The sequence below is a fragment of the Pristiophorus japonicus genome, chromosome 10 (assembly GCF_044704955.1).
Source record: "Pristiophorus japonicus isolate sPriJap1 chromosome 10, sPriJap1.hap1, whole genome shotgun sequence".
In the NCBI taxonomy this organism is placed as follows: Eukaryota; Metazoa; Chordata; class Chondrichthyes; family Pristiophoridae; genus Pristiophorus; species Pristiophorus japonicus.
This window is the reverse complement of record NC_091986.1, coordinates 96,399,844-96,424,109: the sequence shown is the minus strand read 5'-3', so window position 1 is coordinate 96,424,109 and position 24,266 is coordinate 96,399,844. Positions and strand designations below refer to the sequence as shown.

General features: G+C 45.2%; 1 protein-coding gene and 1 non-coding gene across 2 annotated transcripts in view; both read right to left on the bottom strand.

Moving 5' to 3' along the window:
• Nucleotides 1-24,266, bottom strand: part of LOC139274773 (short transient receptor potential channel 6-like) — a 277,996-nt gene that overhangs the window by 174,572 nt on the left and 79,158 nt on the right. The window lies entirely within an intron of this gene.
• On the bottom strand, nt 1,544-1,616 carry trnav-aac (transfer RNA valine (anticodon AAC)). Its single transcript has one exon. It is a non-coding gene; the product is annotated as a tRNA-Val (tRNA).

Here is a 24,266-nt window from a genome sequence, read left to right as displayed (position 1 = left end):
AGTTGGCTAAAGTAGACTGGGAACACAGACTAAACAGTGGCACAATTGAGGAACAGTGGAGAACTTTTAAGGAGCTCTTTCATAGTGCTCAACAAAAATATATTCCAGTGCAAAAGAAGGGCGGTAAGAGAAGGGATAACCAGCCATGGATAACCAAGGAAATAAAGGAGAGTATCAAATTAAAAACCAATGCGTATAAGGTGGCCAAGGTTAGTGGGAAACTAGAAGATTGGGAAATTTTAAATGACAGCAAAGAATGACTAAGAAAGCAATAAAGAAAGGAAAGATAGATTACGAAAGTAAACTTGCGCAAAACATAAAAACAGATAGTAAAAGCTTTTACCGATATATAAAACGGAAACGAGTGACTAAAGTAAATGTTGGTCCCTTAGAAGATGAGAAGGGAGATTTAATAATGGGAAATGTGGAAATGGCTGAGACCTTAAAGAATTATTTTGCTTCGGTCTTCACAGTGGAAGACACAAAAACCATGCCAAAAATTGCTGGTCACGGGAATGTGGGAAGGGAGGACCTTGAGACAATCACTATCAGTCGGGAGATAGTGCTGGACAGGCTAATGGATCTCAAGGTAGACAAGTCCCCTGGTCCTGATGAAATGTATCCCAGGGTATTAAAAGAGATGGCGGGAGTTATAGCAGATGCATTCGTTATAATCTACCAAAATTCTCTGGACTCTGGGGAAGTATCATCAGATTGGAAAGCAGCTAATATAACGCCTCTGTTTAAAAAAGGGGGCAGACAAAAGGCAGGTAACTATAGGCCGGTTAGTTTAACATCTGTAGTGGGGATAATGCTTGAAGCGATCATTAAGGAAGGAATAGCGGGACATCTAGATAGGAATAGTGCAATCAAGCAGACGCAACATGGATTCATGAAGGGGAAATTATGTTTAACTAATTTACTGGAATTCTTTGAGGATATAACGAGCATGGTGGATAGAGGTGTACCGATGGATGTGGTGTATTTAGATTTCCAAAAGGCATTCGATAAGGTGCCACACAGAAAGGATACTGCAGAAGATAAAGGTACGCGGAGTCAGAGGAAATGTATTAGCATGGATCGAGAATTGGCTGGCTAACAGAAAGCAGAGAGTCGGGATAAATGGGTCCGTTTCGGGTTGGAAATCGATGGTTAGTGGTGTGCCACAGGGATCAGTGCTGGGACCACAACTGTTTACAATATACATAGATGACCTGGAAGAGGGGAGAGAGTGTAGTGTAACAAAATTTGCAGATGACACAAAGATTAGTGGGAAAGCGGGTTGTGTAGAGGACACAGAGAGGCTGCAAAGAGATTTAGATAGGTTAAGCGAATGGGCTAAGGTTTGGCAGATGGAATACAATGTCGGAAAGTGTGAGGTCATCCACCTTGGAAAAAAAAACATTAAAAGGAAATATTATTTGAATGGGGAGAAATTACAACATGCTGCGGTGCAGAGGGACCTGGGGGTCCTTGTGCATGAAACTCTTTTTGGGAGTAAACAAAAAACATTAAACCGTGCCCCCCCGATCTGGGGGAAAAATGTTTCCACCCGGTTTCAAACCGGGGACCTTTCGCGTGTTAAGCGAACGTGATAACCACTACACTACAGAAACACTGCTCCTTGTGCATGAATCCCAAAAAGTTAGTTTGCAGGTGCAGCAGGTAATCAGGAAGGCAAATGGAATGTTGGCCTTCATTGCGAGAGGGATGGAGTACAAAAGCAGGGAGGTCCTGCTGCAACTGTACAGGGTATTGGTGAGGCCGCACCTGGAGTACTGCGTGCAGTTTTGGTCACCTTACTTAAGGAAGGATATACTAGCTTTGGAGGAGGTACAGAGACGATTCACTAGGCTGATTCCGGAGATGAGGGGGTTACCTTATGATGATAGATTGAGTAGACTGGGTCTTTACTCGTTGAAGTTCAGAAGGATGAAGGGTGATCTTATAGAAACATTTAAAATAATGAAAGGGATAGACAAGATAGAGGCAGAGAGGTTGTTTCCACTGGTCGGGAAGACTAGTTCTAGGGGGCACAGCCTCAAAATATGGGAGAGCCAATTTAAAACCGAGTTGAGAAGGAATTTCTTCTCCCAGAGGGTTGTGAATCTGTGGAATTCTCTGCCCAGGGAAGCAGTTGAGGCTAGCTCATTGAATGTATTCAAAACACAGATAGATAGATTTTTAACCAATAAGGGAATTAAGAGTTATGGGGAGCAGGCGGGTAAGTAGAGCGGAGTCCACGGCCAGATCAGACATGATCTTGTTGAGTGGCGGAGCAGGCTCGAGGGGCTAGATGGCCTACTCCTGTTCCTAATTCTTATGTTCTTATAGCCACAACGCTATTCCGACTGCAACATTCGGGCCATGGTCCTTTGGAGGCTGGTGTTCAATCCCACTTCTTCCCATCAGGCTCCTTAGTGATCATGATGGTGGCAATCAAGGGTCTCATATTCCAGCTCCCTTATTAGGTTCTTGGATACCCTTACTTACTAACACAGCAGTGTCAGCTGTGGCTCAGTGAGTAGCACTCCTGCCTCTGAGTCAGAAGGTTGCGGGTTTAAATCCCACTCCAGGGACTTGAGCACAATACAATTGAGACTGACACTCCAGTGCAATGCTGAGGGAGCAGTGCACTGTCGGAGATTCCATCTTTCGGATGAGATGTTAAACCGAGGCCCCGTCTGTTCTCTCAAGTGGATGTAAAAGATCCCATGACACTATTTCAAAGAAGAGCAGGGGAGTTATCCCCAAAGTCTTGGCCAATATTTATCCCTTAATCAGCATAACAAAAGCAAATTATCTGGTCATTATCATCACTTGCTGTTTTTAGGGAGATTGCTTGCGTGCAAATTGACTGCCGCGTTTCCTACATTACAACAATGTCTACACTCCAAAAAATTGGCTGTAAAGCACTTTGAGATGTCCGGTGGTCATGAAAGATGCTATAAGAAATCCAAGTCTTTCTGCTTCTTTTCAAGTCTTTCTTTACTAGGGTTCCCAAACTTCCTGCTTTGGACGGGAATCTACCAGAATGGGTGACTGGTCTCCCGAGCGCTGCTGCTGGTGAGGCGAGAGAAACAGTCCTTGTTTGCACGATTTGCGAATGCACAGCACCCCGGCTGTTGTGGATTGCAGCCAATCCATGTTTTCTGAGCTCTGCTGGTCACCCTGCTAGTCCAAAAGACCGCGTCATTGCCAGTTGTGAGAAAAGCGGCATCGAGATCAACAAATAGTGCTTGGAAACTCCATGGACTAGATTTTCCATTATTGTGCAGATTGCCCAAAAATGGGCGTTATTTCCAGCATTGGCAGTAGATATGGGTTTTGAGATCGCCGCATTATCACCCATTTTCAAAGCCCCAACTTTCCATTTTATAAAATGGGAGTTACCGCGAGCGATCTGAAATGGGTGATAGCATTCAATTTTTTTGACCTTCTGCCATAAAGTGTCGGCGTCCATAGCAATGGAATGGCAACAGCTGTTTCCTGTGTGTCAGGAGGTCAGAGGTCATTAATGCATGTGCAGACCAGGAGAGAGAGAGAGGGAGCAGAGAGGAACTGAAAGCGTATGTGCATGTATTGTGTGCTTGTTTGGCTGTTTTGGGAGGCAGAAGAGAGATTTACCAGCAGCAAAAGGCCTACTGAGTACGAAGAACATTGTTGCCACCGAGTTTCTGTCGAAAAAATATTTAAAATGTAAGGATGTAGGAGATGACACAGCATGCTGTGGTGACTGATGCTGGTGAAAGCAGTGAGGTGGGAGAGGGACAATTGGGAGGACGCAAACGAGTGAGAAGATTCTCTGACGAGACAAAAGCCTCCCTCCTGCAGGTGGTGGAATCACACTGGGGTCAATTGACCCAGGGTGGGCGTGGGAAGACCACCCCAATGGTCTACTAGAGGATATGGGCCGACATAGCCGAGGTGGTCTCATCGGTGATCAACGAGGTGCGTGAGGGCAACCAATGTGGCAAGCGCTGGAACGACCTTGTTGGTTCTGCCAGAGTAAGTATTACATTTATTTACATGCACTTATATATTTATATAATTTGAATTGTCAGTGTAATGATGTGATGTCTTGCACTTATACCGGGAATGTTTTACTCAAAATCTCTGTTACATCTTTAGATAAAGAATGATAATTATAATAATCATGATTACATCTGTCGGTTATGTGTTGCAGTGGTCTCTGTGACAATACCTAGCAATGATCTCACGAAATGATCACATGCCATGTCGTGCTGGTGTTAGCTTTTACAGAAGGTTTCGAGGAATAGGGCCGAGCAGCGGCGAACGGGTGGCGGGTCACCAGCCATCATCGAGCTCACCGACATCGAGGAGCAGGTGCTGGCACTAGTGGGGAGCCACCCCCGGTCAGCCACACATGCAGCAGCAGAAACTGAGATGATGCCACGTGAGTAAAGTATACACCATTGCGTGATGTAAAGTCAATAGATGCCATAGCCACTCAAATCTGACCAATAATAGATGATACATTATTGATAAAAATGTTCTCTAAATAATGATGGCCTCATGAGATTCATTGCAATGCAAAATTTGGTCATGATCATGAAATGTGAAGTCTGTGATGATTTTGATAGCAGTGGTGCTTTTGTCGTGCATATGCCGTGTGTAGCATTGGAATCAGCTTGTGACCATAGCACCCCCTTCTCCTTGAATAAACTCATTTATGTTTTAGAGCTTAGCCAGCAGCGCGGCGCCATGCAACACCACCGAGTCCAGAAGCTAGGGGTGCGGGTCTGGAGTCGCCGGACGATCGTGCATCTGGTGCTGAGGTGCCCTGATTATCGCCCATGGAGCTGCTGGGTGCCTTCTCCATGGATGAGAGTGCGGACTTCGAGGAGCCTCCATCGCCAAGCTCCTTAATGCAGTTGAAACCCATGACATCTAGTGCTCCTGCGGCCATTCCCTCCTCCACCGTGGCGAAGTCCAGAACCAGGGGACACAGTCTAAGGATAAGGGGTAAGCCATTTAGGACTGAGATGAGGAGAAACTTCTTCACTCAGAGAGTTGTTAACCTGTGGAATTCTCTACCGCAGAGAGTTGTTGATGCCAGTTTGTTGGATATATTCAAGAGGGAGTTAAATATGGCCCTTACGGCTAAATGGATCAAGAGGTATGGAGAGAAAGCAGGAAAGGGTTACTGAGATGAATGATCAGCCATGATCTTATTGAATGGTGGTGCAGGCTCGAAGGGCCGAATGGCTTACTCCTGCACCTATTTTCTATGTTTCTATGTTTCTATGTATCAGGCCCAAGCACCTTGCCGCAGGGCACCCGAGGTGTCTCCAGGACGGCGTCGACTATGCGGAGGTTGGTTCGACGCAGCTGGTCTGCTCCACGAGCGGCACATTTAAGTGGTGACATAGTACACTTGACCAGGAGGAAATTAATATAGGTTAGCAGATCCTACAGACAATGGGGGGCATATCTCAAAAGATTGGCCAGCTTATCCACTACCATGAGTGAGTACATGCTACAGTTGGCGGAGGCCCTAGAGGTGATAGCCAGGAACACTGGTGGCAGAGGCCTCCCAGTGGTCCCGGAGCATGGCACTGGACCCCAAGGTGCCTCACGCTCATTGCCAACGACACTGGAGAGCCAGGAGAAAGATCTTGCTTCTGGCTCAGTGCACGTTCCCATCTCGGGACCGTCCAACCCGTATCCATCCAAGCAATGGTTCTGCTTTCATTCCCCCCCCAATGAAGCAGCACCTGAGGAGCTCCTCGGCCAGGCGGCTTGGAGTCAGGAGGGGAAGGGGTAGAGATGGGGAGGAGAAGCGGGGGGGAAAAGGAAAGTGAGATGTATGGCCGCATGTGTTGTCTTGGTCTCAGTATTTTTATGTTGTGCTACTCTTTTGTTGGGAGGTTTGTGGGGAGGGGGGGCACCTTGTTTTTTTGCATTTGTGTTCTATGTTTATAAAGTGTTTTTGGAAATGTTCAACATTGAATGAATGATATAAAAGTTATAAATTTGTTGTGGGATGGGGTGGAGTGTTTTTTAAACTTATAATTATGATTTCATACAAATGTTCTCATTAAATATTTTTTATTTCACATAATCTTGTTGCGCATTGTCTCAGATAGCTGCACCATTACACACTGATGATTCCTTAACATGAAAGGGGATAATTAAACTTAACTTGAATCAACTTAAACTTTAACTGTCACCAAGGTAATGCACAGCATCCATGTATGAGCTGCAGACACAGCAGTGTTGCAGCTTTGTAAATACGACCAATGTTATTTCAAGCAAAGCGCTCATTTGTGAGCTGCTGACGTAAGAGTCTTGCAGCTATGTCACCACCATTGGCCCTTTCCTGCGGTCTAGAGGGGGGGGGGGCGAGGGCATGGTTTCATCATCAGCCTGATTGCCTGGCCCGAGGTCAACGTCCATTTCCTCATCCTCCTCTTCCTCTCTCCCCTGAGGTGGACCGGCAGTCCCTTCTGGCAATTCTTTTCCCCTCCTGATAGCCAAGTTGTGCAGCATGCAGCACACCACCACGAATTGAGTTACCTACTCAGGGTGGTATTGTAACTCACCTCCTGAGTGGTCCAGGCATTGAAAGGGCTGCTTAAGCACTCCAATGGTATTCTCGATGATATTGCGTGTGGCTCTGTGGCTCTCGTTGTATCGCTTCTTGGCTTCTGTCTGGGTGTTATGCAGGAGGGTCATCAGCCAGGTGGCGAGGCCATATCCTTTATCACCAAACATCCAGCATTGACCTTGTGGCTGACTGGTAAACATGTCATATACATCGTTCTCATGCAGGATATGAGCATCATGGATGCTGCCCGGAAATTTTACATTTACTGCCATTATAATTTGGTTGTGGTTGACAATGAGTTGCATATTCATGGAGTGGAATCCCTTTCAGTTCCGAAAAACCTCTGTATCCTGAAAAGGTACCCACATGGCGATGTGCATATAGTCTATTGCTCCCTGAACCTTGGGGAAATTTGCAATTCTGGAGAATCCTAGCGCCCTCTCAGTCTGTGCCTCCCTGGTCATAGGGAAGCTGATAAAGTCCATCCTGCATGCGTAAATGGCTTCAGTGACCTGTCGAATACAGCAATGTGTGGCATGCTGAGATATAGTGCAAATGTCACCAGATGAGGCCTGAAAAGAACCCGATGCGTAGAAGGCAAGTGCCACAGTGACCTTGACCTCGATGGACAGTGCGGTCCTGAAGGTGCTGGCAGGCTGCACATCTCCCCTGATGAGCTGGCATATCTCACTAATAACCTCTTTGTGGAAGCGCAATCTTCTAAGGCACGTGTTATCGGACAAGTTCAGGAAAGACCGCTTCTCCCTGTAAGTACATGGGGTGTAAAGTCTCGTCCTCCTCAGCAGTCTGGCACCTCTTTGATTAAGCTCATAATGCTGTTGAATATACCTTCTGCCATCTCTAGTCTGCAGCATGTGCGTGGTCATCAACACAGGCTGAGAAATTACAGGCCCCATTCCAAAACTCTCAGTATTATACCAATTGTTCACAAGTAATAAATTCGCCTACTAAGACACCTAAAATAACTTCAAATCATCCACAGTATGATAAGATGTTTGTTCAGATGTTCAAATTTCCTTAAAAGACCTCCAGAGTACGTCAAAACTCCCCAGAAGTTGAAGCAGCCTTTTATATGAACTGACCTCCGATTTACAAAATGGCGTCCATACCGCTGGGTTTAGTTCAGGTGAGAGCAACTTTTTCTCCGCTGGTTTCTCGGCAAGCAATATTTTTGGCAATATGTGGCCAAGGTGCCGAAAGTAATGCTTGGCGATATAATGGGCGTTGGTTTCGCCCATTCTGATCCTTATGCCAAAGAAAAGTGGGCAAGTGGTATTATTATTTCACAGCATTAATTACATGCCGAAAGTAACGCGATAAGTAGCCGTTATTTACCATTTTATGCCTAAATGGGCGATATCTGGGCATTGTACCTCATCTCAGCGTTAAAATGGATGTTAAGTGGGCGGTATCGATGCAAAAAAAGTGGAAAGTCTAGCCTCATAAGTCAGGAGATAGAAACACAAACTGGGGTGGGAGGGGGAGAGAAGCACAAAATGAAGCAAGGGAGGGGGAGAAACACAAACTGAGGGAGGGAGGAAGAAAAAAATAATCGGGGAGGGAGAAGTACAAACTGGAGAGAGAGGCCATGTCGGCCTGTGATATGTGCTGTTGTATAATGCGTGTTGTTCTGGTAGTCAGCAGCTTTGGTGCTGTTGTGGGAGTCAGTGAATTAAATTTGATTTTGGTTTTATTATTTTTCTAACTTGTTGTGTATTGTAAAAGGTCATAAAATAGTACAAAAACTTTAGTTAGAAGTTACTTATTTCGATGATAATTTTGTTGAGTCAGTGGTATTTATTTTGTGTTTCTCATTCCAGTCACTGCTATAGAAATCAGGCAGAAGTAGTTTTTATTTAAACAATACTTATCCTTAAATCTTTCTATTGTTTTATGTTCTTTCTTTGATTTATAAATTATATTGGCCTGGAATTTGCATTTCATAGAATCATGGAAATTTATGGCATGGAAGGAAGCCATTCGACCCATTGTATCTGTGCAGGTCAACAAAGAGCTATCCAGCCTAATCCCATTTTCTAGTTCTTGGTGCAAGGCCTTGTAGGATACGGCACTTCAGGTGTATATTCAAGTACTTTTTAAATGTGACGAGCATTTCTGCCTCTACCACTCTTTCAGGCAGTGAGTTCCAAACCCCCACCACCCTGGTGAAAAAAAGTTCTCCTCAACTCCCCTCTAATCCTTCTTTGAATAAATCTATGCCCCCTGGTTATTGACCTCTCTGCTAGGGGTAATAATTCCTTCCTATCCACTCTCCCTCAGCCCTTCATAATTTTATACACCTCAATAAAGTCTCCTCTATTCCAAAGAAAACAACCCTAGCCTATCCAATCTTTCCTCATAACTAAAATTTTCCAGTCCTGGCAACATCCTCGGAAATCTCCGCTATACCCTCTCTAGTGCAATCACATCTTCCCTGTAATGTGGTGATCAGAACTGTACACAGTACTCTAGCGGTGGCTTAACAAGTATTTTGTACATTTCAAGCATAACCTCACTACTCTTATATTCCATGCCTCGGCTAGTAAAGGACAGTATCCCGTATGCCTTCTTAACCACCTTATCTACCTGTCCTGCTACCTTTGTGGATCTCTGGACATTCACTCCAAGTCCCTTTGTTCCTCTGCACTTCTCAGTGTCCTACGATTTATTGTGTATTCCCTTGCCTTGTTAGCCCTCCCCAATTGCACTACCTCACACTTCTCCGGATTGAATTCCATTTGCCATTTTTCTGCCTACCTGACAAGTCCATTGATATCTTCCTGCAGTCTACAGCTTTCTTCCTTACTCTCAACCACATGGCCGATTTTTATATCATCTGCAAACTTCTTAATCATGCTCCCTACATTGAAGTCTAAATCATTGATGTATATCATAAAAAGCAAGGGCTCCACGGAACCCCACTGGAAATAGCTTTCCAGTCAACAACAACAACAAATTGTATTTACATAGCGCCTTTAACATAGTGAAACGTCCCAAGATGCTTCACAAGAGTATTATGAGATATAAAATTTGACACCAACACACATAAGGAGAGATTAGGGCAGGTGACCAAAAGCTTGGTCAAAGAGGTATGTTTTAAGGAGCATCTTGAAGGAGGAAAGAGAAGTAGAGGCAGAGAGGTTTAGGGAGGGAGTCCCAGAGCTTAGGGCCGAGGCAACAGAAGGCACAGCCACCAATGGTTGAGCGATTATAATCAGGGATGCTCAAGAGGGCAGACTTAGAGGAATGCAGACATCTCGGGGGTTGTGGGGCTGGAGGAGGTTACAGAGATAGGGAGGGGCGAGGCCATGGAGGGATTTGAATACAAGGTTGAGAAATTTGAAATCGAGACGTTGCTTAACCGGGAGCCAATGTAGGTCATCGAGCACAGGGGTGATTGGTGAGTGGGACTTGGTGCGAGTTAGGACACGGGCAGCCGAGTTCTGGATCACCTCTCATTTACGTAGGGTAGAATGTGGGTGGCCAGCCAGGAGTGCATTGGAATAATCAAGTCTAAGTCGTAACAAAGGCCTGGATGTAGGCTTCAGCAGCGGGTGGGCTGAGGCAAGGGCGAAGACGGGTGATGTTACGGGATGAAAATAGGCAGTCTTAGTTATACTGCGGATATCTGCTCGAAAGCTCATTTCAGGGTCAAATATGACACCAAGGCTGCGGACAGTCTGGTTGAGCCTCAGACAGAAGTTGGGGAGAGAGATGGAGTCAGTGGCTAGAGAACAGAGTTTGTGGTGGGGACCGAAAACAATGGCTTCAGTCTTCCCAATATTCAATTAGAGAAAATTTCTGCTCTTCCAGAACTGGATGTCGGACAAGCAGTCTGACACTTTAGAGACCGAGGAGGGGTCGAGAGAAGTGTTAGTGAGATAGAGCTGGATGTCATCAGTCACAAAAACATCCATCAACCATTACCCCTTTCTTCCTACCACTGAACCAATTTTGCATCCAATTTGTCACTTTCCCTTGGATCCCATGGGTTTACTTTTCTGACCATCTGCCATGTGGGACCTTGTCAAAGGTCTTGCTAAAATCCATGTAGACTACATCAAACGTACTACACTCATCAACTCTCCTTGTTACCACCTTGAAAAATTCAAATCAAGTTAGTCAGACACAACCTTCCCTAACAAATCCATGCTGACTGTCCTTGATTAATCCGTGCCTTTATATATGATGATTAATACTATCCCTCAGAATTTTTCCCCAAAATTTGCCCAGTAATGAAATTAAGCTTACTGGCTTGTAATTACTCGTTCTATCCCTTTCTCCTTTTTAAACAATGGTACAATGTTATCAGTCCTCCAGTACTCTGTATCACACCTGTAGCCAGAGAGGATTGAAAAATGATGGTCAGAGCCTGCACTATTTCCTCCCATGCTTCTCTTGACAGCCTGGAATACATTTCATCCAGGCCTGACGATATAATGTCGGCAAAAAAGTCAGTGTTTATCATCATCACTGCATAAAACTGACAGCAACTTCTGCCGTTCGCACATGCCCAGTTAAACACGGAAATCCAGAAGTTGTTGTCAGTGATACCCTGCTCCTCCACAGGGTGTGCTGTTGCAGTCTTCACAGATGCAATCATCACACAATCAGTGAATTGACTTGAACTTCAATTTTTTATGCACTATTCTCTCTGTAAAAACAACTGAACATGTTAAGGCTTGTTGAATGAGGTGTAACTGAGTTTTTAATGGTGTACTAAGTCATAATTATTGCTGAAAAACCTCTTAGACCAAGAAAAATGAATTTTACAAGTGTGGAGTCTCATTTCCCCGAGGAAAACCTTTAAAAATTGATTTTTAAAATAATAACATTTAATTTTCATTTTCTTAAGTTTGTTTATGACATTTCAGTTTCTAGCTGAATCCCATGTGTATGTCCCAATCTTCATTTTGCTTTCTGTACAATGTTGTAAAATGTGAATTATAATCGCAGATTTTTACTTCCTGCTTTGCTGTCTGTGAGAATTCTTTAATCTGATTGGCTGATCAGCCTGCCTGCACTACTGCTAGACACCACTGATGGCAACAGATTCAAAGTTGCATTGGAATAGAGCAAATTGACGCTCGAGAGCCCGCTAAATCTTTGGAGGCGTTGTTTTCCGAGGACTGCGTCAAGTGCCGTCCCTTCATTGCTGACCACAAAATCCAGGCCATTATTCATCTCACTCCAAAACAAAAAGTCAAATATTTTATCTGGGGCTTGGTGATACTCTGATATTCAACTAAGGCAGATGCAATAACATTTGTAAAAAGTGGGCAATTGTCATGTGATCAAATATCATGATTAAGAATCACATGAATGGTGTCACATGACGACAAGCCATGTGATCGAATGTCACATGCTCAAATCTCCAAAAATATATCAAACCAGAGTTGACAACCCTAACACTCACAGTTTTGGGCATGCTGATTTTGGTGTCTTTACTCTTCATTGGCTTGTTTATCATATGAATTATGATAATATTGAGCGATTTACAGAAGAAGATATGTGTAAATCTATGCTGACATTTTTCCATTTAAATAATTCTTCACATAAATCTCATCTCTCATATCGCCCTTTCAGCTCTTTAGTAACCGTTATGGCAACTAAGGCACAAAAACAAAAAACATCGGAAACATTCAATACATCAGTCAATCTCTGAGAAGAGAACATTAGAACATAAGAAATAGGAGCAGGAGTAGGCCACCCGGCCCCTCGAGCCTGCTCTGCCATTCAATAAGATCATGGTTGACCTGAGCATAGACTCAGCTCCACTTCCCTGCCCACTCCCCATAACCCTTTATTCCCCTATTGTTCAAAAATCTGTCTACCTCCGCTTTAAATATATTCAATGACCCAGCCTCCACAGCTCTCTGGGGCAGAGAATTCCATAGATTTACAACTCTCAGAGATTAAATTCCTTCTCATCTCAATTTTAAATAGGCAGCCCCTTATTGAGACTATGTCTCCTAGTTTTAGTTCGCCTATGAGTGGAAATATCCTCTCTGCATCCACCTTGTCGAGTCCCTCATTATCTTATATGTTTCGATAAGATCACCTCTCGTTCTTCTGAACGCAATGAGTAAAGGCCCAACTTCCGCAACCTATCTCATAAGTCAACCCCTTTATCTCCGGGATCAACCTAGTGAACCTTCTCTGAACAGCCTCCAATGCAAGTATATCCTTCCTTAATTACAGAGACAAAACTGTACGCAGTACTCCAGGTGTGGCCTCACCAATACCCTGTGCAGTTGTAGCAGGACTTCTCTGCTTTTACACTCTATCCCCCTTGCAATAAAGGCCAACATTCCATTTGCCTTCCTGATTACTTGCTGTACATGTAAAGTCACTTTTTGTGTTTCATGCACAAGGACCCCCAGGTTTCTTTGTACTGCAGCATTGCAGAGAATGGACAAGTTAACGTTTCAGCTGTGGATTCTTCATTGGCACCAAACTAAGTTCAGGTGACTAAAGGTCCACACCTAAAACATTAACTTGACTGTCCTTTCCACAGGTGCTGTCTGACCTACTGAGTGTTTCCAGCATTTTCTCTTTTTGTTTCATATTTCAAGTATCTGCACCTTTTTGCTGTTTGCCAACTATGGGACATCGGGGAGAAAAATGAGAAAAGTGCCAGCTGCCAGGGCGGACTGCGGGACAGGCCAATTAATGACAGAAATGGAGAAAGAGCTGGTATTGCAGGAGGCAGAATGGGGCTTTGTGCAGAATGGCTGCTAATGCACTTAAAGGTTGGGTGACAGGAACAGGGCAGAAGATGAGAGGGGGTAGTAAAAGAGCCTGCAGAATGAAGTAAGTATCTCAGGGTTTGCACTGGAGGCAAAACCAGTTCCATTGCACAAGTGGGCCAGGGATAATGATTGATCGACTGCTGTTGGATGCAAAGCTGCCAAATGAAAAGAACCAGCCTCGATGTTGCAATCACGATTATTTTACCACCAGTGGCAATCTTATTATTTAAGAAGTTACTCCTAGTGTAAGATCTAGACTGAAAATTCTTCTCGCACCATGGCTAATATGAAGGATTTTTGTTTGGAGAATCAGTAGCATGAAGATATATCCTAACACTCAACAGCAGAGTGCACTGCAGCACCAATGTAATATACTTCTATGACACGTCCACATATTACAGATAGGAATATTTACAATCTTTGGGCTTAATTTTCCCCAAAGCCATTTTTCGGCATATTGCCAGAATTACGCCCGTTTTTCTAGGCCACAACTGCTCCAAAATTAAATGTGCCAAGTTTCTCCATTCTATTTTTTCAAACTGGAGCCACGCAGCCTGTCCTGTAGCCGCGGGGGGTGGAGCCTAATGTTTGCGCCGAAAAACGATGCCGCCCCTTCTGCACATGCGCAAAAAAAAGGTCATTTTTGACATGATTCCTATGGGTGTGCATGTGCAGTACAGTTCCCGGTCTGCAATCGGCCATTTTTAAAGAGCCAATTGTATGTGTGAGAACTTTAATTATAATTGGAAAAATCGAAGCTGCAATACAAGATGTAATGCAGCGTAAGGACCAAAAATTTCTTACAGGATGAAGTGGAGACACTAGTTACTGTGATTGAGGGCAGATGGCACGAGCTGGACACCAGCAGAGGTCACATAAAAGTTTCACTCAAAGAAATGAAGAAACGCTGGAACCAACTTGCAGCAGATTACTGTGCAATGGTGACCACCCCAAGGTCTGGAGGCCAGTGCAAAAAGAAGTGACAGGACCTTGGACAAGTAGTTAGTGTAAGTAATATTTTCATTTTTCAATGGAATTGCAATTGTAAATGTGACCATCTGTATATGTTCCACCCAGCAGAAAGACACCATCTCTAAAAAGTTATATTTTCATCTTTGCAGAGGAAAGTGGCACACGACAAACGAGAAATAATTCAAACAGGAGGAGGCCAGGCAAATCTGCACCCACTGACACCCTTGAAAGAGATTGTCACTGCTTTGATGGGTCCTGCCTGGAAAAAAGCAACCACCACTGCACAAGCTGGGCTCACACTCGAGGGAGAGGGTAAGTCCTGCAAATTCCACAGTCTGGCTTTGCTAAATGTTAAGTACGGCGTGGGCTAGCCATGCTTCAGTTCATGGGGATGTCTCCGTCAGCTGTGCTTTGGTTGACACAATGTTCTTCCATTCATCATGGTCCTTCAAATCAGCTGTTGCCTGCGCTGTGTGAGTCTACTCATGCCACCCACCCTGCTCCCTCCTCTGCTGCTAACCATTTGTCTGTTCTGTTATATTTTGCAGAACTTGAGGCCAACCCTGACGATGCAGAAGAAGATTCAGACGCGGACGAGCCTGAAGATGAGAACATCGTCCAATCCCACCTTCCAGACCAAGAGCATGGGGGTGAGGGGGAGGGAGAGGGGATGGATGAATCCCCCACTGTTGTACTCACTCTGGAGGAGTTGCAGGTGCCACCCATTGAGGTGCTAGCACCTTCCCTGACTAGTGGTTTGAGTGTTGGTGGGACATTCCATGGTTTCCGACCGTCCGAGGCTGGGGATTCCAGTGGGGTGCAACGAGGCACACCCAGGGCCACACCGTCCCAGGCAGCGGGCCCCAGTGGGATGCAGCAAGGTACACTCAGAGCCCCACCGTCCAAGGCTGTGGGTCCCACTGGGAAGCTGCGAGTCACACCCAGGGTGAGGAGGGGAAGGAGAGCTCAACCGCACTTTCCTGAGGTGCAGGATGTAACAGATGTGGCTCAGATGATGGCAATGAGTGCGGAGAGTATTGAGCTTACGCGATCACTCCTGGACACCAGCAGTGGGGTGGGTGATGAGGTATCTGGACTGTCGGGAGAAATAACAACACTCTCACGAGAAATGGGAGCGCTGTCCGGGAACATGAGGGAGGGAAGGTTGCAGATAGTTCAAACGCGGTCAGTGAACATGAGGGAGGGAATGTTGCAAGTAGTTGATACACTTTTGCTCAGCAGAAGAACATAAGAAATAGGAACAGGAGTAGGTCATACGGCCCCTCGAGCCTGCTCCGCCATTCAATAAGATCATGGCTGATCTGATCATGGATTCCGCTCCACTTCCCCGCCAGCTCCCCATAATCCCTTATCCCCTTATCGTTTAAGAAACTGTCTATTTCTGTCTTAAATGTATTCAATGTCCTAGTTTCCACAGCTCTCTGAGGCAGCAAATTCCACAGATTTACAACCCTCTGAGAGAAGAAATTTCTCCTCATCTCAGTTTTAAATGGATGGCCCTATTCTAAGATCATGTCCTCTAGTTCTAGTCTCCCCCATCAGTGGAAACATCCTCTCTGCATCCACCTTGTCAAGCCCCCTCATAATCTTATATGTTTTGATAAGATCACCTTTCATTCTTCTGAATTCCAATGAGTAGAGGCCCAGCCTATTCAACTTTTCCTCATAAGTCAATCCCCTCATCTCTGGAATCAACCTAGTGAACCTTCTCTGAACTGCCTCCAAAGCAACATGAGGGCATGTCACAGGTAGGTGAGACACTGTCAGCGAACATGAGGGAGGGAATGTTGGAGGTAGTTGAGGCACTGTCAGGGCACATGATGGAGGGAATGTTGGAGTTAGCTGCTGCAATAAGGGAACACGCCCTGACTTGCGCCCATTGACAGAATCAACTGCCACTCCCACTCCAATCCCCAGACCAGCCTCTGAAGAGGCCCAAGCTGGGCCTTCCATATTACTGGCTGCCGCCCCCCATCAAGAAGTGCGCATTACCCAAGATGTTCGAAAAAAGAAACTTGGTACCAACCCGAGAAGTGCAGCGCCACCGCCTGTGGACAGCATTGGTGGAGTCACCAAGACCAAGCGCAGCGGGTGGTCTTAGAATATGGTGGAAGAGAGATGGGTGCAGCCTTTCCTTGTTGCTGTTGTTGTTATTATTATTGTTATTATTGTTATTACTGTTGTAACTGTTCGCAACTTAAAAGTTTTTTGTAAGTTACATAAATTTACAAGTTTAAAAGTTAGTAAGTGATCTTCAAGTTTGTAAGTGATCTTAAGTGAAAACTTTAAAGGTTGATACGAGAATATTTTTATTAAAGTTAAGTACAAACACATTTTTTTTTAAACTTTTGAATAAAATATATTTTATATTATAACTGAATCATTTCCATATTTGTTCCATTATTAACACAACTTTTTGAAGTAAACTAGAATCATTTCCATTCTTTGTTCCATTAACACAACACAAAATTATGAAACAGGTGCAAACAGTAAACATGGTCCATTTGGAATTGTTGCTGCTGAGCCTTCAGGCAGCAAAGCGTTCATGGATGAGTTGCTGGCACAAGGCTCGAACAATTAAAGGGGCACGATGGCCTACCCTTCTCCACAGTCGTGCTCCAGGTTCAGGTAGTTGCATGGCTTCCTCATCCCCATACTCCTCCTCCTCCTCCTCATCATCAGCCACTGTCACCTCAGGTGGGACTTCTACTACCAGCTGCTGCTACCTCATGATGGCAACGTTATGCAGCATGCAGCACAAAACACTGGACTGACCGACAATCTCCAGGCATTGGAAACGCTGTTCCAAGATGTCAATGGTCCCCTCTATTATGCTGCGCGTCGCAATGTGCGACATGTTGTATTGATGGTCAGCTTCCGTCCAGGTTACGCGTAGGGGCGTCATGACCCAGATGGCGAGGCCATGCCCTTTGTCTCCCAGTAGCCAGCTCTGCCCTTCTGGCTGCTGCTGAAACATGGCAGATATAGCGCTCTCACGTAGGATGAAAACATCATGGGTGCTCCCAGGGTATCTTGCAACAACTGACATGATGCGATGCATATCGTCACACACGAACTGTACATTAATGGAGTGGATGTCTTTTCTGTTCCTGTACATCTCGGAATCCTCCAAAGATGCTTGCAAGGCGATGTGGGTACAATCAATGCAGCCCTGTGCCTTTTGGAAGCCAACAACCTAGAGAAGCCCACAGCCCTGTCATGCATTGCCTGGGCGGTCATGAGGAACTTTATGTAGTCATTCCTCTGGGCATATAGTGCAGCAGTCACCTGCCGAATGCAGACATGTGTTGCATGTTGAGAGATGGCGCACTCATCCCCAGTTGTAGCTTGGAATGATCCAGATGCATAGAATGAAAGTGCAGCTGTAACCTTCACTTCAACTGACAAAGCAGTCCTCCTGGCACTTCTACGTTGCTGATCTGCTTTCACCAACTCACAGATCTCACTTACAACTTATGTGCAGAAACGCAGCCTTCTGACATAGTCTGCATCACTCAGGTACAGGTACGAACACCTGTCTTGATATACCCAACATGGTTAAGGCCTCCTGCACATTACCATATGTGCTCTGAGGTTCCTCATACGATGACATCAAATCAGTTGTCTCCTCCGCATCACCGTTATGCAGAAGGCTTGCACATGGTATGGCATTGTCAGTATTGCCCCCATGATTAAATTTTACCATTGCAAGAAGCTCAAAACAGCAGGCAGGCAGGTCAAGGTTCTTTGTTCTCTCTCCCCACAAGGTCTGTATGGACCAGACCCAGGTCTGAGCAGGCACAGTGATCGGGAACCCCTCACCCCCCCAACCCCCCGGGCTACATTTGATGCATAGTGCAGGCTTCTAATGCCTTCCGCATGCCTCCCACAGCCCTCCACCTCCCCTCGGGCTTCTTTTGAAGCTGAGCCCCGAACCGCTGTGTCTGGGCGAGTATCTGATTCTGCTGGCCGGCGTTTCGACCCTCGAGCCCTGTTTGCGGACGTTCGGTGGTAGCGTGTCAGTTTTAAAATAATTCAAACTTACAGAATTCCATCAAACTTCTATTTACTGCGTTTTAAGGTAAAAAAATGTCATCTTTATTCTGCATATTTAAGTCTTCTTCGCTCCCTCCAAAATTTTGCTGAAAAACAATGGCATCTTTCTGCGCCGATATTTCAATGCGCACTGGTTTTCTTAACTCACCAGAAGGGTTTTCGGGAGTGGTCACATACGCCGACCTAGGAGACATCTTTTGGGGCAAACTTACATAATTGAGAAAAACTGGCGTAGACATCAGGTTATGCCCCTATGCCGCAAAAAAAACGAATCTAAAAAAATTGTAACTAACTGCCGCACATTCATTGGGGAAACTTACATTTTTTAACTTACGGCAAAAAAAAACGCGTGCCAAAAAAATGGCACAAATCACTGGGGAAAATTGTGCCCAATATCTTTAGTTACATTAATGCATATAACCCAAGGGCAAAATGAATTAACGCTAACCCTAGTTTAGAAGAATAGCCCTTTTACAGAAAAACCTTCGCTACGCTTTTCAAGGTTAAATATATTTAAGTTTGAAAATGGCATTTTATACTTCACTGCAGAAGTTTCTTTTATTGGGGGTAATTTGCAATATCGCTGCTTGGACAGTAATGTGGCGAAGAAGATCGCCCAGTGTTCTGGAGGATCGCCCAGCTGTTCTAGAGGATCGCCCAGCTGTTCTAGAGGAGCGCCCAGCTGTTCCAGAGGAGCACCCAGCTGTTCCAGAGGAGCACCCAGCTGTTCCAGAGGAGCGCCCAGCTTTTGGGGAGCAGATCACCCAGCTGTTCAAGAGGAGCGCCCAGCTGTTCCAGAGGATCAGCCAGCTGTTATATAATTTTTGTTCCATCAATTTCAAATAAGGTAGCTGTGCTTTCTTGTCTTGAAGTTAAGAATTAGCCCCACTGTCTCTGATGTGGTCCTGATGCCAATAACCTCATGCAGGGCATAGCCAAGATTTAAATTTAACTTAATTTTACAGAATTTAAGTTTACTTTTAATCAGACTGGGCTCTTTTTTCCTCGACAATGTTCTCCTTTTCTCTCCTTGCCTCTCCTGAAGGCACTGCAGCACGCAGGGCTCAGCTGCTCACTGGATTATGGAAAATTCCCTCAGAACTACTAAAAGTTGATTAACATTGATAGGACCAATTATTGTGTCCCATCAGAAAACTACATCACTATGTGAAAACTTTGCAATGGCAACTAAACTCACGTGGTTCTGCAAGCTCAACTTATTAGAATAATTTGTTTGCAATCATTTCACATATTGAGGTCAATTTTCGCTGCCTTCGCCTGGTAATAACAAGGTGGTAATGGCACCAAAATGAGGTGGGTAGCCTTACTGTCCTGTTATCACCAGCAATGCGGCCAACTCCATTTCAAAATGGCCTACGACCGGGTGTCCAAGGCTCCTGTCTATTTCAGGCATAAGGTCCCTTTTAATATGGAAATCAGAGACCTTTGATGTAAATAGGAACTGGTTGGAGCCTCCACCATGCACACTCCACGTTAACATAGAAACATAGAAAATAGGTGCAGGAGTAGGCCATTCGGTCCTTCGAGCCTGCACCACCATTCAATATGATCATGGCTGATCATGCAACTTCAGTACCCCATTCCTGCTTTCCCTCCATACAACTTGATCCCTTTAGCCATAAGGGCCACATCCGACTCCCTTTATATCTAACGAAATGGCCTCAACAATTTTCTGTGGTAGAGAATTCCACAGGTTCACAACTCTGAGTGAAGAAGTTTCTCCTCATCTCGGTCCGAAATGACTTACCCCTTATCCTTAGGCTGTGACCCCTGGTTCTAGATTTCCCCAACATCGGGAACATTCTTCCTGCATCTAACCTGTCCAATCCCATCAGAATTGTATATGTTTCTATGAGATCCCCTCTCATTCTTCTAAATTCCAGTGAATATAAGCCTAGTCGATTCAGTCTCTCCTCATATGTCAGTCCCGCCATCCCAGGCATCAGTCTGGTGAACCATCGCTGCACTCCCTCAAAAGCAAGAATGTCTTTCCTCAGATTAGGAGACCAAAACTGAACACAATATTCGAGGTGTGGCCTCACCAAGGCCCTGTACAACTGCAGCAAGACCTTCCTGCTACTATACTCAAATCCACTCGCTATGAAGGCCAACATGCCATTTGCCTTCTGCACTGCCAGCTGTACCTATATGCTAACTTTCAATGACTGATGTACCATGACACCAAGGTCTCATTGCACCTCCCCTTTTACTAATCTGTCATGATTCAGATAATATTCTGCCTCCCTGTTTTTGCCTCCAAAATGAATAACCTCACATTTATCCACATTTTACTGCATTTGCCATGCATTTGCCCATTCAGCTAATCTGTCCAAGTCATCCTGCAGCCTCTTAGCATCCTCCTCACAGCTCACACTGCCACCCAGCTTTGTGTCATCTGCAAACTTGGAGATATTACATTCAATTCCTTCGTCCAAATCATTAATGTATATTGTAAATAGCTGGGGGCCCAGCACTGAACCTTGCGATACACAACTAGTCACTGCCTGCCATTCTGAAAAGGATGCATTTATTCCTACTCTTTGCTTCCTGTCTGCCAACCAGTTCTCTATCCACATCAATACATTACCCCCAATACCATGTGGTTTAATATTGCACATTAATCTCTTGTGTGGGACCTTGTCAAAAGATTTTTGAAAGTCCAAATACAACACATCCACTGGTTCTCCCTTGTCCACTCCACAATTAAATCCTCAAAAAAAAGTCTAGAAGATTTGTCAAGCATGATTTCCCTTTCATAAATCCATGCTGACTTGGACCGATCCTGTCACTGCTTTCCAAATGCGCTGCTATTACATCTTTAATAATTGATTCCAACATTTTCCCCAAGACCGATGTTAGGCTAACCGGTCTATTATTCCCTGTTTTCACTCTCCCTCCTTGTTTAAAAAGTGGGGTTACATTAGCTACCCTCCAATTCATAGGAACTGATCCAGAGTCTATAAAATGTTGGAAAATGACCACCAATGCGTCCACTATTTCCAAGGCCACTTAGACTAAATTGCGTGGAAAGACGTGAGTCTGGGGTCGGCGAGAGGCCTATAAAAGGCCCAACGCAGCGGCAGTCAGGAGGTGCGTGGAGAGGCATGAGTCCGGGGTCAGCAAGAGGTCTATAAAAGGCCCAACGCGGCGGCAGTCGGGAGGTGCGTGGAGAGGCGCGAGTCCGGGGTTGGCGAGAAGCCTGCAAGAAGCCAGCCGGTGCAGCGTCAGGGAGAAGGCAAAAAAGTAGAAAGAAATAGAAAGGTGACGTCACAGCCAAGGGGGTAAGTGATTGGCTGGTGATTGGTAAGTAGTTTTTCTTTTTTCTCTTCAATATCAGTGAGTAACTTTTAGCATTGTTGTTGCCAATTTAAGTTAATCTAGGGGTTAAGTCATGGCAGGAGAGCTAGGACACGTGTTATGCTCCTCCTGTACTATGTGGGAAATCAGGGACGCCTCCGGTGTCCCTGACGACTACGTTTGTGGGAAGTGTATCCGCCTCCAGCTCCTGACGGACCGCGTTGCAGAATTGGAGCTGAAGGTGGATTCACCCTGGAGCATCTACGATGCTGAGAAAGACCTGAATAGCACGTTTAGTGAGTTGGTCTTACCGCAGGTAAAGGGTCCACAGCCAGATAGGGAATGGAAGACCAACAAGAAGAGCAGTGCAAGGAAGGTAGTGCAGGGGTACCCTGTGGTCATCCCCCTGCAAACCAGATATACCGCTTTGAGTACTGTTGAGGGGAATGACTCATCAGGGGGGAGCAGCAGCAGCCAAGTTCATGGCACCATGGCTGGCTCTGCTGCACAGGAGGGCAGGAAAAAGAGTGGGAGAGCGATAGTGATAGGGGATTCAATTGTAAGGGGAATAGATAGGCGTTTCTAAGGCTGCAACCGAGACTCCAGGATGGTATGTTGCCTCCCTGGTGCAAGGGTCAAGGATGTCTCAGAGTGGCTCCAGGGCATTTTGGAGGGGGAGGGTGAACAGCCAGTTGTCGTGGTGCACATTGGTACCAACAATATAGGTAAAAAACGGGATGAGGTCCTAAGAGACGAATTTAAGGAGCTAGGAGCTAACTTAAAAAGTAGGACCTCAAAAGTAGTAATCTCAGGATTGCTACCAGTGCCACGTGCTAGTCAGAGTAGGAATCGCAGGATATCTCAGATGAATATGTGGCTTGAGCAGTGCTGCAGCAGGAAGGGATTCAAATTCCTGGGGCATTGGAAGTGGTTCTGGGAGAGGTGGGACCAGTACAAACCAGACGGTCTGCACCTAGGCAGGACTGGAACCAATGTTCTAAGAGGAGTGCTTGCTAGTGCTGTTGGGGAAGAGTTAAATTAATATGGCAGGGGGATGGGAACCAATGCAGGGAGACAGAGGGAAACAAAATGGAGACAGAAGCAAAAGACAGAAAGGAGATGAGGAAAAGTGGAGGGCAGAGAAACGCAAGGCAAAGAACAACAAGGGCCACTTTGCAGCAAAATTCTAAAGGGTCTAAGTGTGTTAAAAAGGCAAGCCTGAAGGCTCTGTGCCTCAATGCGAGGAGTATTTTGTATAAGGTAGACGAATTAACTGTGCAGATAGCAGTTAACGATACAATGTGGTTGGCACCACGGAGACATGGCTCCAGGGTGACCAAGGCTGGGAACTCAACATCCAAGGGTATTCAACATTTAGGAAGGATAGACAGAAAGGAAAAGGAGGCTGGGTGGCATTGCTGGTTAAAGAGGAAATTAATGCAATTGTAACGAAAGACATTAGCTTGGATGATGTGGAATCAGTATGTGTGGAGCTACAGAATGCCTAGGGGCAAAAAACGCTAATGGGAGTTGTGTACAGACCTCCAAACAGTAGTAGTGATGTTGGGGAGGGAATCAAACAGGAAATTAGGGGTGCATGCAATAAAGGTGCAGCAGTTATCATGGGTGACCTTAATATGCATATAGATTGGGCTAACCAAACTGGAAGCAATATGGTGGAGGAGGATTTCCTGGAGTGCATAAGGGATGGTTTTCTCGACCAATATGTCGAGGAACCAAATAGGGGGGAGGCCATCTTAGACTGGGTGTTGTGTAATGAGAGAGAATTAATTAGAAATCTCGTTATGCGAGACCCCTTGGGGATGAGTGACCATAATATGGTGGAATTCTACTTTAGGATGGAGAATGAAACAGTTAATTCAGAGACCATGGTCCAGAACTTAAAGAAGGGTAACTTTGAAGATATGAGGCGTGAATTGGCTAGGATAGATTGGCGAATGATACTTAAGGGGTTGATAGTTGATGGGCAATGGCAGACATTTAGAGACCGCATGGATGAACTACAACAATTGTACATCCCTGTCTGACGTAAAAATAAAAAAGGGAAGGTGGCTCAACTGTGGCTATCAAGGGAAATCAGGGATAGTATTAAAGCCAAGGAAGTGGCATACAAATTGGCCAGAAATAGCAGCAAACCGGGGGAATGGGAGAAATTTAGAACTCAGCAGAGGAAGACATAGGTTTGATTAGGGCAGGGAAAATAGAGTACGAGAAGAAGCTTGCAGGGAACATTAAGACGGACTGCAAAAGCTTCTATAGATATGTAAAGAGAAAAAGGTTAGTAAAGACAAACGTAGGTCCCCTGCAGTCAGAATCAGGGGAAGTCATAACTGGGAACAAAGAAATGGCAGACCAATTGAACAAGTACTTTGGTTCAGTATTCACTAAGGAGGACACAAACAACCTTCCGGATATAAAAGGGGTCAGAGGGTCTCGTAAGAAGGAGGAACTTAGGGAAATCCTTATTCGTCGGGAAATTGTGTTGGGGAAATTGATGGGATTGAAGGCCGATAAATCCCCAGGGCCTGATGGAC